Source organism: Aedes aegypti, chromosome 3, assembly GCF_002204515.2.
Source record: "Aedes aegypti strain LVP_AGWG chromosome 3, AaegL5.0 Primary Assembly, whole genome shotgun sequence".
NCBI lineage: Eukaryota > Metazoa > Arthropoda > Insecta > Diptera > Culicidae > Aedes > Aedes aegypti.
The window spans coordinates 336521700-336538413 of NC_035109.1; the positions used below are offsets into that span (position 1 = coordinate 336521700).

At 37.6% G+C, this 16714-nt stretch overlaps 1 protein-coding gene across 1 annotated transcript in view; it reads left to right on the forward strand.

Annotated features, from left to right (window-relative positions):
• The window catches only part of LOC5571211, a 579023-nt gene that overhangs the window by 367691 nt on the left and 194618 nt on the right, over window positions 1–16714 (forward strand). Inside the window, exon 2 of the mRNA XM_021853041.1 lies at window positions 2266–2393. The gene's annotated coding sequence lies outside the window, so the exon portion shown is untranslated. The remainder of the gene's footprint in view (window positions 1–2265; window positions 2394–16714) is intronic.

Genomic DNA, 16714 nt, shown 5'->3' on the forward strand with positions numbered 1-16714 from the left:
CACATTGGTCTGCATTCTGACGTGGCAGGCGCCATTATAGCCTAAAAATAGAAGATCACCAGCACTTATACACTAAGGGTGTCTGTTAGTCCCAAGCAGTCATTCGGTTGGTTCCTTGTGTAAGTGCAGCTGATCTGGCGATACTGGAGTAGCATCCACGGGCGGCCAATCAAGCTCAAGCAAGCAAGCTCAAGCTATAATTATCGAAGTATAGAAAGTGTAGGGAAACATATACTTTACTCGTACATTTACAAAGCACGAGGAAAGGTATGGGCCTGGAATTGAACCCATGATTGTCTGCTTATGAAGCAGAAGTGGTAGCCATTAGACCACCAACTCCGACAGAAAATGTTAGAGAATCCAAAGGATGAAAAACAAACTGAATGGATAAAGTTCTAGATAACACAACATTTGAAAGGCATTTTGAAATAAAAATCCTGATGTAATTACTTGACTAATTTTGAAGCAGTCCTTTGAAAAAAAAAAGATTTCCAAGAATATCTTGAACGCAAATCTTGGAAGTCTTTGAAAAAAAAAATTGTTTGAAATCCTGAAGAAATCTACGGAGTAACAGCCAGGGTAGACAATCGTCAGATTCGTGACCGTTCGGTGACGAAATAAAAAAGGACATCGTCATCATAACTCTGGCAGGTCGTTGTCTCCTCATCGACGAAAGAATGCACGACTAACTTCAATCCAAAATAGTCAACGAGCGAATTTGTCTGCAATCCGCTTGCTACCCTTACTCACAAGAAGAAGGCGTTTACTGTATAATCGCTTGCTTCGCAACAACCAACGAATGCCATCACATAATTGCTTAAATTGGCAAATGAACCAGCTCTCCTCATGATTTTGTAATAGCTCTGTTGGTAAGCGCTTGGGGTTGACGATTCAAAGATCCTTTGTTCAATTCCAGATGTGTTTTGTTGTTTTATTTTTTTTTTTTTCAAAAAAAGCTTTTAATCTGTCGAAGACACGGTTCATATTTTTAGTCGGGTCAGTGCTCCCGAACGAAGGTTCGCCCGTAACGAAGGAATCGTATTTGTTCATCATGACGCCGGGCCTATGTGATCGGATCTCTGCGGCAAATCGTAATCCGATGCTGATTGAGTGATGATGACGAGGCTTCTTTTAGCTTCGACGCCGACTTCTTCCATTTGGCGGTGACGATTGTCTACCCTGGTAATAGCTGAAAGAAACATTTGACAATTTCATTGATATTCCTGTGAAAAATCTCAAAAGGCAGTGTCCATTTATAACTTAACACTAAAATTTACAATGCTTCAACCGCCCCACATCCTCCCCCCCCCCGTTTTTCCTTCGTAACGGATGAAAATTTTCAAATTTTTGTATGAGCCGTAACGTTTTTTGTCTATCACTTCCCCCACTCCCTTCAAGCGTTACGTAATTTGTGGACGGTGCCTAAGCTCATGTTTGTTTTCTTGGTTCTTTTTTGTGCTCTGGTTCAGGTATGGCGTCTCTAAAGTTTCTATTATTGAGACCCTCAGCCCTGCTTAAGCAGTCTCGAAAAGGGAATCTCAAAGCCATTGAAGAGAAATACTTGAATGAATTGGTTTCGAACATCCTGAAAAAGTTTTTTTGGTGGAACGCATAGAAGTCACTTTTTCTGGTCAACTCATACTTGGTAGAATCCTAGGAAAAACAATTAAGAACTCCTACTATGCTTTATAGAGCAATATAGATCAAAGTATTTCAAAGCAATGCATTTGATAAAATTTATTGAGGAATTTATGGGAAAAATGGAGAATGCAAAATATTTTGAGGAATGACTTAACACTCCCTGAGGAATCCAGAGACCAATTCTTGTGGAAATTCTCTTTGAGGGATAACTGGAGAAATCCTGGAGTTGGGATGGACAATTCTTATAGTTTAACGTTTCATGCAAAAAGGATGCAGAGGCGTGAAATTTGTGAATGAATTATCGATGTAGCCAATGGTATTCCTGGCTACCCCCATGACGCCTGCCACTAGTCAAGTTGTTTTCATGGAAATAGTCTCTATCGTAGTTAGTCAAGAATCACCCCGGAGTTGCCGGGCACTCAGGGAAAACATAACATCTTAAGTGAAAAACAACCAGCGAAAGAGACACACAAACACTTAATCCCCCCTCCCCCCAGTTCCCCTTCGGCACCAGGGGAACCATGATATAGACATAGAGAAAGAGCGAGCCACCACCGAGAGAAAGAGCCCCGCATCGCACCGAAGAAAACGCAAACAATAATTGTGCAATTTTCCAACTTCCAGCTAATCCATCTAAATGCCTCCACCCTCTTAAGGCGATCGGCTCCCCCAACTGCACGCACCAAGCCAACGAAAGGCGGATTCAGCAGACCCCAAAGAGCCTAGGCCAAGTCATCAGTGCTGACCAAAAGGTAAGTTGTTTTTCAACATCTTACATTTTCAATTTGCCCATACCCATTATCCCGTCCTGCCGTTACTGCCGCCGCTCGCTCGTTACGTTTGCATTTCTTCCACCAATTGGACCGGTCCCATCCGTTGCAGACCACAGATCACAGATAAAAAAATAAAATCCATGTAAACTTTTCTGACTGAATATGAACTACTACTCATTTTGGGGCAGACTTAAATTGAGAATTGTGTAAAATTGCATAATAGTTCTGTAAATTTACATTCATTTAAGTGACGCAATGTAAGTTTGAAGTTTTGTCATATACAGATAATTATTTCTAAATCTGATGATTGTGTAAAATTCAAGTTAAAAAAACGTAATTTTCAGTAATCTGGTTGTCTCCCAACGTTCACAGAAATTTTCATCTATGCTTATATTTTGGAATCGACTTTATCCGCGTGCCCTGCCCCTCATCAACCGAAGAGAGAGAGTCTCAACTCAACACGACGAATAGCTACTTTTCTTGGACCTTTTTGTGGGCTACTTTGCAGCGTTTTGTTTGCTATGTACTTCGGACCTTTCCCTCTGGTTGGATTTGGGTTCAGTTTTAGCTTTTGGGATTTACACGGTGTGTTATTTGCATTGAAGCTGGAAAACGGCTCAATCCCGTTGAGCTTTTTCAAATTCATGAAGTATTAGATTAGGTTGGAGTGATAGCAAGTAAGATTTTCAAGTCTTTGGATTTGTTTTTACCAAAGCTCATGCAAGATATTTTGCTAGAGATTGCATCTCAGTCTATTGTTCTATAAGCTTTTCCACAGTTATAGACTAAGAGATTTCCTTGCCAACTGACCATTTTTTTTTTTTCGTGATAAGCACGAAAATACTCACTGCTCTCACTCCAAACCCGAAAAAATCCTCCACCGGTGGGATTCACGACTCTCAGCATCTTCTTCTTCTTCTTCTTCTTCTTCTTCTTCTTGGCATTACGTTCTCACTGGGACAGAGCCGGCTTCTCAGCTTAGTGTTCTTATGAGCACTTCCACAGTTATTAACTGAGAGCTTTCTTTGCCAAAGTTGCCATTTTCGCATGCATATATCGTGTGGCAGGTACGATTATACTCTATGCCCAGGGAAGTCAAGGAAATTTCCATTACGAAATGATCCTGGACCAAACGGGAATCGAACTCAGAATCTAACCACTCGGCTAACGAAGGCCTCAGCATGGTCTTGCTGAAAAGCTGCGATAGATTGATTGATAGATTTCGCTGAAATTTTCAGAAGTTTTCGAAAAACTATTTAAATTCAAGGTTTGGAAATAAGGTCCATCCGGAGATTTCCTCCAGGAAGTTTTTGGGGATTTGCACCACGAATTCCTCCTGGGATTTCAAGGTTTCCTTCGGAGGTATCCCTGAAGAACTCATTCGGAGATTTTCTTCTGGAATTCCCCAGGAGATTTATAATAGCAATTCTTACGGGGATATTTTTAGAGAATTTATCCCAAGATTTCAACCAGAAATTTCTCTGGGGATTTGCATCAAGAGATTTCCCTCAGGAATTCTTCCGGCGATTTGTTCGAGGGATTCGTCCGGGAATTTCCTCCTTGAATTTCCCAGGGATTTCCAACTGCAGTTCCTCCGGAGAATACCTCGAGTAGCACCTCCGGGATTTCCTCCCGAAAACACTCCTGGGATTTCCTCCAGAAATTGTTCTGGAGTTTTCTTTAAGAAATTCCTCGTTCGGGGATTTCCTCCAAGAATTCCTCCGTGGATTTTCTCCAGAAATCATATCTGGGATTTTTGCAGAGAATTTTTCCGGAGATTTTCTCCAGGAAGTTTTTTGGGATTTGCACCAGGAACTTTTCCGGATTTCCTTCAGGAAGTTCTTCGAGGATTTCTTCGGGGATATCCCCAAAGAACTACTCCGTGATTTTCTCAACGAATTCCTCAGGGGATTCCCAACAGCAATTCCTCTGGGTATTTCCTCTAGAATTTTTTCCGGAAAACTCCTCCGGGGTTTTCTCCCGGAGATTTCCTTCAAGAACTCCTCAAAGAGTTTCCTTCAGGAATTAATGCGGGGATTTCCTCCAGGGATTCCACAAGGGGATTTTGTCCATAAATTTCTGTGGGGCTTTCTTACAGCAATTCCTTCGAGAATCCCTCCCGGAATAGCTCCGGAGATTTACTCTAGAAGTTCATCCGGGATTTCCCCCGAGGATTTGCTCCAGGAATTCATCCGGGGATTTATCCCAGGAATTGCTGTGGGGATTTGCTCTAGAAATTTCTCTCTAGAGAAATACCAAGAATTCCTCCGGGAATTCTTTTGGAGCTCCACTTCTTTCGCATTTCTTCCGTAGTTCCTCCTTTTTTCAGAATTTCACGATTTCCAACGAAAATTCTTCCAAAGTTCTTTCAGAAAATCTTTTGAAGATACTTTAGCGATTCACCTGGATTTTATCCAGTAATTCCTGGAAAGTTCCTCCGGAGCTCCATCGGTAACTCCTTCGAATTTCCCTCTTAGTTTCTTCGAAAGGAAATTCTTCGGGGTTCGTCAAGCAATTATCCCGGAGTTCCTCCAAAAACACATCCGGAATTTATCCAGGAACGCCTCCTGAGTCCCTCCAGTAATTGCTCCGTAGTACCTTCAGGATTGCCTCTAGGAATTTTTCCAGGGTTCCTTCAGAGTTCCTCCGGGGATTCCATCGGAGCTTCAACAGTAATTCCTCCTGAGATGCTCCAGAAATCTATCCCAAGTTCTTTCACTGATTCTTCTGGATTTTATCTAGAAGATCCTCCGGAGTTCCTCCAGACCTCCACAGAGAATTCCTTTGGGTTTTCTTTATAGCTCCTTATGAAGTTATTCCGTAGTTCTTTCATAAATTGTTCCAGGAATTTCTCCGGATTTACCTTTTGAATTCCACAGCAGATCCTCCAGCAATTCTTCCGGAGTTTCTTCAGTAATTTCTCCAGAGTTCTTCCAGGAATTCCTTCAGAGCTGCTTTGTGCATTCCTCCAGGAATTCCTGCAGACTTCCCCCTGGAATTTCTCAAGAGCTCCGCTGGGAATTCCTTCAGAGTAACTTCGTTACTCCGGGCTTACGAGTTCTTTCGGTGTTTCTCCAGGAATTCTTTCGGAGTTTCTCAAGGAATTCCATCGTAGTTTCGTCAGAAATTTCTCCAAGAATTCTTCCAATTTTTTTGCCGGAAATTCCTTAATAGATCCAGGAATTCTTTCGGAGTTCCTCCAGAAAATCCTCGGAATTCTTCCAGGAATTCCTTTGGAGATCCTCGAGAAATTTCTCCAAAGTTCTTTCAGGATTTTTTTCGGTGTTCCTCCTGGAATTATTTTGGAGGTCCGCCAAGAATTTCTTCAGAGTTCTTCACGTAATTTTTGACGGAGTTCCTCCAGCAATTTCTTCAGATTTACTCCGGAAATTCCTTTGGAGTTCCACCTGGAATTTCCGCCAACGTTCGAAGTTCCTTCAGAGTTTTTTCAGTAATTCAACGGAAATCCTCCGGAGTTCCACTATGAATTCTTCTAGAGCTCTCCGGGAACTCGCCTAGATTTTCTCCGAGAAATACAATAGAGTTCCTCCACAAATTTCTTAAGAGTTTCTCCTAGAATTCCTCCGGAGTTCCTTAAGAGTCCCTCCAGGAATTCTTTTCTTCAAGAAATTCCTCCAGTGTTCCTCCAGCAATTCCCCGGAAGTTCCACCTGGAATTGCTCTAAAGTTATTTCATAAATTCTTCCGGAGTTTCTCACTTTATTCCTCTGGATTCGATCCAGCAATTTAACGATAGTTCCTTCGGAGTTCTACCGGAAATTCCTTCTGGTTTCCTCCATTATTTCTCCAGGAATTTCACCCAAATTCCTTAAGTAATTTTCTTGAAGTTCTTACAGCAACGCCTCCCTAGTTCCTCTACCGATTCCTTCAAAGTTCCTCTAGGATTTTTTTCAGATATCTCCCAGGAATTTCTTCAGAGTTCCTTCGGAGCCCCACCGGTTATTCATTCAGATTTTCTTCATAGTACAATTTACAGCAATTTCTCGGAAGTTCCTCCATCAATTTTTTCGGAGTTCCTCTAGGAATTACTTCGGAGTTTCTAGAGAAATTCTACTGGGGTTCCTCCGGGATTTCTACTGGAGTTTTTCTAGGAATTCCTTAAGACTTTGGACCAAAAAATGAACCACCAGTGAAGTTGCCATAAGTAGCAATATTGTTTTTTTTCTCATGGTATTCAGGATTATTTATTTTTGATTCAAAGTCAGTTTTAAAATCTGGCAGCGTTTAAAATCTGTGCTAAGGAGCGTTTTAGCATTCTACAAAAATTCTTTCAAGAGCTTCATGAATATTTCTTCCAGGAATTCTATTTGAAATTCGTATATCTTTTTTCAGGAATTTATCGAAGCATTTGTTACAAATATCTTCATAAATTAATCCAGAGTTCCTTTCAAAACATATTTTTCTTAGATTCATTTGGAAATTTCTGCAGAAATTCAACTATCTTCAATCCTTTAGAAATAACATTATCTTTAGAAAAACTTTAGAAATTTTACCATTACCAAAAATCCTTCAGAAATTTCACCACAAAAACATTTCAACGGCCTTCAGAATTTGATTTTAGGATTCTTCTAAGAATTTCACAAGAAACTAATAAGTAATAATAATTCGTTCTGCTTGTAACCCTCCCCTATTTATGTAGTTCGCAAAGGAAAATTTTTGAGATGTTCATGTAAAGAAGCAGAAAATAAAATTCTTCATAATTCATAAGAGTCTCCGATTACACAAGGAAAAATTTTATTTCAAACATTTATGATTTGTTTAAAGGGCGCCCCTAAGCAAAAATCTCTAGAATTAAACCTATTAATTCTACGTCGATCAGCATCTTGCCGTTGATTTTGTATTTTCACGCCAACAAATAATAGTCTGCTTGGAATATTTGAAGAATTAAAAAAAATACCTAAGCAATACTTGACATTGCTTTAGCAATGAAATTCTTGCAAACATTTGTCAAAATATGTTTTTTCAAAGTCATTCCGAGTTCCACTACTAGGATTTTTTCCAGTACCGTAAAATGGGGTGAATTTGATCATTTTCGAGCGATTCTGTTCTGTAACTCCTAGTATGATTGTTGTATGTATTATTATCCAAATATTTTTTAAACATTTTAGAGGCATCTCTTCGTTTCTAGATCAAGCTTATCTACAGGATATTTTACAGGAATCCATTGAATAAATTACCGTAAAACGGGGTAACTTTGATAATGCGGGTAACTTTGATAGCGCGAGACCCCCAACATAGTAAACGAAATATCGAAGTTTCTGCCAATCAGTTAAGGAAAACGAATGCAAAAGTAAAGAGTATTAGTATGACACTTCATGTCAAAGCTATTTTCGTTGAAATCAAGTGCATTTGAGGATTTTTATGCAAATATTAAAAATTTACAAGATTTTAGCATTTTTGCAACGCTTACAAACAATCTGTTCTACGACCACTATTTGATAAAGTCAAAATCTGGACAAACATTTCAAAAGGGCACATCGACATTGGTAAACATTGGCTTTGCCAGCCGCTGTTGAGCCCAATTCAACTCGATCACGCTCACCAATACCACTATCAGGAAGAGCTAACACCAATCTTTCTGATAGTGGGGTTAGTTTGCGTGGGCGGGCTAAAAAGGGCTCAACAGCAACGTTTCTAAAAAAAGGCTTAAGACCTCTTGAGCCCTTTTCAAATGTTTGTCCAGAAATGAGTTCGTCACTTACCCATGACAGACTAGTTATAGTAGAACGTGAATTCGGTCTCAAATCTCTTAGCAAAACCCATTTTTACAAACTGGGACCATTTTTGTAATCCAAGTCAGAAATTTCCATATAGCGTTAAATGCCTAGAAGTATGCAACGCCCTACAAATGTTCCGTGATTCATTCAATCTTGTTCGATTTATACTCCATTATCAAAGTTACCCCAAAACAGAAAACCGACTTTCGATTATATGAAAAATTATATATCCAATCAGAATAAATCTTTTGGCATTCTATCAAGTGCAATCGATAGCTAGGATGTCAGTACTTGTTTTAAAAATATAAATTGTAATTCTTTGAAACAGCATGCACAAATATTGAAGTTTTCTTCGAAAAAACTATCAAAGTTACCCCGTTTTACGGTACTCAGGAAAATCTTAAATCAGGGTTGTCCTACGTACGGCTTGATTCGGTGCGACCCGCGAAAAACTTGAGGACTCGTATCATATGATTGTTTTACCAACTTGAAGTTAGAACATACCAAGTACAATTTTTTCAAGTTACATTAATAGCTGAAATTCGTTATTTGAACGCTTGATACAACTGAATTATAGAGAAAAATTAAACTTGCACAAGATTCACAAATTAACAAACTTATAATTTACAAACTAATTTCGCACAGTTCTGGGACCAATTCAAGCAAAAATCAGAAGGAAAATTTCTCACAAAATCTTGAGCAGGATTCTCACAGTTCGGTTTACATGAACTTTACGTAAACCTTGGAACGGATTCTTACATTATTTTGTGCAGTATTCGCAAGAAAATATTAGGTTAATCTACAACACAATACTTAAAAAATCCTGGGCAGGGCATACACACAATTCTAGGTAGTATCCTGATAGAATGTCAAGCATGACTCATATAAAATCGTAGATAGCAATTGCCCAGATTCCTGAGCAGGATCACAAAATATATCTTGGGCAAGATTATGACAGAATCTTATGCCCAACTTTCACAGAATTTTGAGCATGAATTTCTTTCATCTTCCTTAATCTTGTGTAACCTGAACACCTCCTGCTTGATTTTTCTTCAATTAAGTGTGAAGGACAACGAAATTATTCTGGAATCCCTAAAATCTAGATAACGGATCGAAAAAGCAGATGAGTATTCATTAAGTTCTGTTCTAACGAAGATATTTTTTTTTAGTTAAAAGAGGAAAAATTTGAAGAGTTGGAAGTAGTTTAACCAAGACTAGTACTGATTCCAGAGAATATCACTTTTGTATATTCACTGGAGGTCATAGTTCATAACTTGAAAAATTCACCTCTAAGTCGCTTGCGCCACCTCTAAATCCCAAAATTTGTGGTTTCCATTTTTATGTCATCTGAATTCAGAAGAGCACACGAAATTTTGGTTTTGAGAACTTTCGAAAAAATAGCCGAACCCTACTGTACATTACTGATGATTTTAGTGACTCTTCTAGAAGATGAAGATGAACAGGAGTCACAACTGAAATCTTTCAGATAACAAATCTGGAAATAACGCTCTAATTTGATCGATTTCAGACGATTGATGAGTAACCAATCGATAAAAAAAATGTTAGCGTTAGTAATAAATGCTCTAATAGTTTAAGGGTTTCTCTTTGAGTTTTTTTTATAGAACATTTGTTGAGTTATTTGTGCACGAAACGTTCGAGAAGGATTGATAAATTTATGTTCGACATTTTTGTCTATGAGTTTATTTTTTGTTTTTGGAAATCTTCAGTAAATCTTGCACGAAATTGATGAGGGATTCAAGTGGAAGTTTGCGAGGGATCCTAACACTTTCGCTTCAAAAAACCCTTTTATATCTCAAAATTGCTCTGGGGATTCCTTAGAGGATTTTCTAAGGATCTTCTCGCATTTTTCAGAGAAAAACTCAAAATATTTCTCGGCACTTCTCCAGATTTCGTGGATTCTTCTCAAAATCGTACATGTTTTTTTTTTCAGGAACTTGACCAGTAATTATTACGGGATTCGTTTATTATTATTTTCAGGAAAAATCCTTCTAACATTTCTCGAGAAACTCTCATGCTTCACAAACTGTCCAGTAGTTTCTCCAGGAAATAATCGATTTGATCTGTGAGAAATTCATCCTGTGATTTCTACAACCATATCTTAGCAGAACAGATTCTTTTTGAATCCTCTTCAGCTTTCTTAAGATTGTTTTTAATCTTCAACAAATATTCAAGAAATATCCTACAAATGTCTTCCACAAGATAATCACAATTGTTTACAGTATTTCTACCAGAATCATTTTTTAGAAATTACCTTACTGATTTTTCCTTGAATTTCTCAAAAATTTTCTCGGATAAATCTTACAGCGTTTCGTCCAGGAATCATTCCAAAAGATATTTTTTAGGAATCGCTCTTCGGAGTTATTCCAGAATCTCGTTGCCTGTCTGAAATATGTTTTTTTTTATGATTTTATTAGAAAGCTCTTGTATGCAACAAAAATCAGTTTGAGAGTTTTGATTGAATTTCCTTTACTTTCCCGAAATAATTTAACATATTCTTGAACTAAATTTCCCAGAACAGACTACAGTTGTTTATGCAAATAATCGGGAATATCTCAAAAAATGATATTATTTCTATTATTGAAAAAAAAAGTTAAGACTGGTTCAATTTTTTCAAGTGTTGTTTTGAATTCTTCCACAAGATCTGAGTGTTCGACTTGAATTCCAAAAATCGACACTGAAGAAGTCTGTAAGTCGCGGACGAAATAGGCCTGTCACCAGATAAGCAACATATTATCGTTTAACGGTATTTGCTCGCCTTACTAGTGATTTTAGGTATTTTACAAAAAATTAAGTGAAGTGTTAAAATTCAATTAGAGTTATTCTCAAATACATACTCTAATAATTAATCCAAAGTAAAAGTGTAGTTTTAAATAATATTTCAATACCCTATATAGTCCTCAATAGCATTTCAATTCCTAAATGAGATATTGTTGCAAAATGTGTATGATAAAAAGAATTGGAAACAAAATATAAACGAGATTTGAACCTCCGACCTCAAGATCATAAATCTTCTCCTCTACTCACTACTGCACCAGCTTTTGGAAGAATTGTTTCACCAATGCACTATATACCCAAATTCAATGTTTTCAATACATGAATAAAAATTATAACTCGTCTATGACATTTTATGTGAATTTCATCAAAATCGATCGAACGATTGCAAAATTACAGAATGTTGAAACTTTTACGTCGGCACTCACTACTGTAAAGGTATATATGTAACGGGGCCAGAACTAGGTAAGTTACAATGATTCTATTGGTACATCTTTGAAACCATTTTTGGAAAGCATCTCTCTGAAAGGTAATTCGCGTCCTACTTGGGACCTTATTGAGGTATAATATCAAAATATGGTATGCATTTATTGGTACGATTTTTACTGTTACTTTTCGTGCTATTCCCACAGGAAGTTCTTTCCACATTTCTCCCGCAGATTCTTCTGGTTATTGCTCCAGAAAATCCTCCAGAGATTATTCTTAGAAATTATTCTTCAAAAAAAATTTTAAGGGTTTCCACTATGGAATGTAAATAATCCAATTGTTTTTCTCTTATATCCATAATCTTCTTCTTTCTGGCGTTACGTCCCAACTGGGACAAAGCCTGCTTCTCAGATTAGTGTTCTTATGAGCACTTCCACAGTTAGGCTGATACAAATATTAAATTTCTTTTATGTCCGAGACCACTTGGAAGGTACGAGGGGGGGGATAAAAATAAATAAGGAACAAAAAATAAAAATGAAAAAAAAAAACAAAAAAATTCGAATTTTTATTTTTAACGATAATTGTTAAACTTTTTTCGAACCTCCTCTGGATTATTATTTTACTTGTTTTTTACTTTAAAAATTGAAAAAACCTAACTGATGTCAAAAAAATGATGAATCTTTTTTTTTCTCCCCTTCAAAATTTTCGGATTTTTGAAGGGGGGGGTGACATAAAAGAAAATTAATATTTGTATCAGCCTTATTAACTGAGAGCTTTCTTTGCCGATTGACCATTTTTGCGTGTGTATATCGTGTGGCAGGTACGATGATACTCTATGCTCTGGGAATCGAGAAAATTTTGTTTACGAAAAGATTCTCGACCAGTGGGATTCGAACCCACGACCCTCAGCATGGTCAAGCTGAATAGCTGCGCGTTATCCGCTACGGCTATCTGGGCCCCTCTGCGATTATCCATAATACATCTAGAGAATTATTCATCACTTCCTCAATTGTTGCAGTTGATTTGCAAAAAAAGCTTCTTCAAAAATAACTTTACAACTCCTTTTAGATATTTTCTCGGATTTTTTTTATCTGGTTTTTCCTAAGTTATTTCTGAAAATCCTTGATATTGCCATGGAGGTATTCCTGGGAAAATAGATGGGATATTTGGTCGGTGTTCAGATAGACCGGACTAGATGATATTATGGCGTTCGATTATCAATTCTAATTTTTCGGATACTATTTTGATCCAGATGTATCATGAAATAGATAAGCTCAATTATTACAGAAAATAATGCAAATATGTTGATATTTGAACTGCTGATAATAACTTTAGTCCTGGTTTAATCCTTGAATCTGAAAGAAAAAACTTAGAGAAATTCCTTAGGAAATCCGTAAAAACACACTGGATGATTTTGTAGAAATTTTTTAAGCAATATCCGAAAGAAAATTTATACTAATGCCTTGTTTTGTTTCTGATGTTATGAACATAGAAATCAATAAAAAAATAGTCAAAGTAATATTAGTAATAATAAGTTTCTACAAAGCTCAGGAGTAAATAGTTGGGTACTCTGAAAAATTTTCAAAATTTTGCTGCTTCTGTTTTTGTTTCTCTCCTTTTCACAGGCATATTTACTAAAAGTTTCCTTTTGCTTAAACATACCATAACTATCAGACCTAGTATTTAAACGGATGAGATTTCAAGACACAGATCTAGTTGTATAAACTCGAAAAACATTAGATTATGACATAATGAGTTGCTTAATTAGGCGTAGCGGTAAACTTAAATGTCAAAATCGAAGTTTATATAATATTTTCCTCAAAACTGACCCAAATAATTCTGGGTTTGTTCCGACCAATTTTTTTACCTGTTTTTAACCCCAAAAAACTCATCAAAATTTGTACGACAATTCCCATTTACGATTGCATTTCATGCATATAAACAATCTGACTCCTACCTTTCTAATCCCCATTCATTCAACAGTAGCTCTGCGTTAAAAAGCAGCCAGTGCTACCAAAATCGCTTCTAAAGCACCTACACGGCGTATACCTAAACCGACTTAGCCTAGCTATAGGTCGAACTCGGTACCGTGCACCCTCGCCAGGCCAAACCTGAACCGCACACCGCCTTTGCCTTTTGCCTTTACCGTCCCAGAGCCTCCAAATCCAGCCATCAGACGAGAAAAACGGTGCGGAATGTTTGTGTTGTTTCTCATAAAGGCACGCACACCGTTGCACGTGGCATCTCCCAGTCAGTTGTAGTAGGAGAACTGGAATCCCTCTCGTTGTGTCGGAACGGAACACCAAAATTGAAGTTGGGATTTGCGTAAATGTGTATCAACGGGAGGCAGCCAGCCAGCAGTACGCTACCGCACTGGGATTTTGGACAGAAATTTTCTCCGTTCCCGCATCGTATCGTTCGAGTATGGTTGAGTGTGTGTTTCGGATCGGAACAGAGTTCCCACCAACACCGTAAAAGCACGTTCCGTACACGGAACGGGAGTGTTTGAACAAGGGAAACTCTGCTGCGACTTCATTCCATCTTTGGCCGACGACGAGAGGAAGCATGCAGTGCTCAAGGCAGGAGAGGCCGCACGGAGCAAAAGGCATTATTACAGTTGCTGCTTTCCATATCCATCATCGAAGTTCGGTCGGTCGGTTCGATGCGTCGTCGTTGTTTTGTATAGGCAGCGAACATGAATGGAACTATGTGTGTTTCGATGCTCTCTCCCTTTGGCCAGAGTTGTTCGAACAGTTTCGGATTCGGATGGATCAAGAAACAAGATGGCTTCAGTGGCCTCTGACATATCTGGTCGAAGGGTTTCGACAATCCGGGAGAGTCGAGAGCGAATCGAACAATCTCCAGCGATTCTCCTGCTGGCTATGGGATATGGCTGGATTGGAATTGCGTTCGAAGGGAGATTATTGCTTTTTTGAGGGTAGATGGAAAAGCCGATGGGTTTTATTGATTGCGGAAATGTTCGGTGAACATTGGGATCGTTATATATAAAACATGAAATCAAAAAATAATAATTAAGAAAACTATTGAATTAAAAAAAAAACAGGTAAAAAATAGTACCAAAAGAAAGAAATCTGGAGGAAATGGAGTGGAGAAAATAAAACAGCTTCGTGCCTCGAGCTGAGATGTACAGGGGTAAGGATAAGAGAAATATGACGGACGAATTTAAGGTGATCGAAGCATGAGCCCGAAAAGGCTGCCAGGGTTAAATGTGAAAGTTGGCCTTATTTGGACCTTATGATAAGGTTCTTAACTTGGTAGAACACATCATGTGCAACTGTCTGATAAAATATCCAGCAAGTGAAACAGCTTCGATTTGCAATGTGCAAAATACAAAGCAGCACGAACGAAATCTATATCCACTCAATCATTGACCTCAAAAAAAAAGTCTGGAATGCAGTAGAAGATAGTCGGAGCCGGAGAATACCAAAGCAATGTAGGGCATGCATTTGTTCTTCAGAGACTTATAAAATCATCTTTGCTGATTCGAATAAAATAGGCCCATGGAAAAGAATGATGGATCACAAGCTAATGCAATTGTTTGGAAAGAGTAATGGACGAGACATGTTGTAGAAATGCCGGACTACGCACGAAGACAGGATGCAACTCAATTGTGGGTTGTTTCAACGCAATTCACTAGTTGAGTCCAATTATTAAATTTTGGCTGAATTTGCAAGGAAGTTTGTCTTTAATTCCATTAGAAATATATACTCAATTTTGGGTTGTAAGTATAATCGATATACTTTATTTAGGTTAAGTAAACTCCAAATTTTTCTCCGTGAAACTGTATTAACTCAATATTCGACAAGTAAAGATGTCTGATCCTATAATTGAACATTGCTTCAGTTAGGCCCCTCTAGTCTGGTCATTCGGTGCAATTTGTAAAATTTGTGTGATGCAATATTTGAACAAAATCAAATAATTATGTGAGAACAGTAGTTTACGTTGCGTTATTTTCTGATTCGAGTTGCGCAATGGCTATTACCGCTCTGCATAGTTCAATGCACGAAAGAAGGCCGTTTCATGACAGATTAGCATGATGAAAAACAGTCTATTACAATGAGAAATTGTAAAAAAAAACATAATATAATGGCAAAGTATTGAAAAAATCAGAGGCGTCCCGTGAGGAATTTGATTACCTGTGCACTGATTTGCAAAAACCGTTAAATTTAATTACGAATAAGAATTTTTCAATTGAGTTTTAAAATGTATTTCAGTTTTGAAAAAAAATATCCACCCTAAAATGTAATTTCCAATACTTGACGCAATCTTCAAAAGTGTCGAGGTTATTATGTTCGTTGCTCATTGGACGTTTTCGTTTTTGTTTTCCTTCGTTTTAATCACTCGTTGTTAGTTTTAAGCATTTTGGTTGAAACGATGTAAGCCAGAAAGACGTCCAACTTGAAACTAAATGATTTGGAGCTTTCTTGATAAAACCTCGACTTGTGGATTTCGATGCATCCACGAAAATGCTTATAACCATTATCACTAACGATGTTATTTTATATGATAATTCTTGTTATTTATAACTGTAACGATTTTTGCCTGAAATTATTAATTATTTTATTTGACATTTGTTCCAATGTTTCAACATTGGATATTCTATGTAACTCATTGGTACTATACCAGGGAGGAAGCCTCAGAATCATTTTCAAAATTTTATTTTGAATTCTCTGCAGAGCTTTCTTCCTGGTATTACAACAGCTAGTCCATATTGGTACAGCATACAACATGGCTGGCCTGAAAATTTGTTTGAATATCAAAAGCTTGTTCTTAAGACAGAGCTTTGATTTTCTATTAATAAGGGGATAGAGACATTTTACATATTTATTACATTTGGCTTGAATGCCCTCAATGTGATTTTTGAAAGTTAAATTCTTATCTAGCATGAGCCCTAGATACTTCACTTCATCTGACTAATTTATTTGAACCACTCTCATCGTGACAACATGTCTACTTGAAGGTTTCAAATAAAGAGCTTTTGGTTAATGTGGGAATATTATTAGTTGAGTTTTGGAAGCATTAGGAGAAATCTTCCATTTTTGCAAGTATGAAGAAAAAATATCCAAACTATTTTGCAATCGACTACAGATGACACGCAGGCTTCCTTTGGCGGAGAGGCCTGTGTCATCCGCAAACAAAGATTTTTGACATCCCTGAGGTAGCTCAGGTAAGTCAGATGTGAAAATATTGTATAATATTGGTCCCAAAATGCTGCCTTGAGGAACACCAGCTCTTACAGGAAGTCTTTCAGATCTGGAGTTCTGATAATTAACCTGAAGTGTACGATTTGACAGATAACTTTGAATTATTTTAACAATGTATG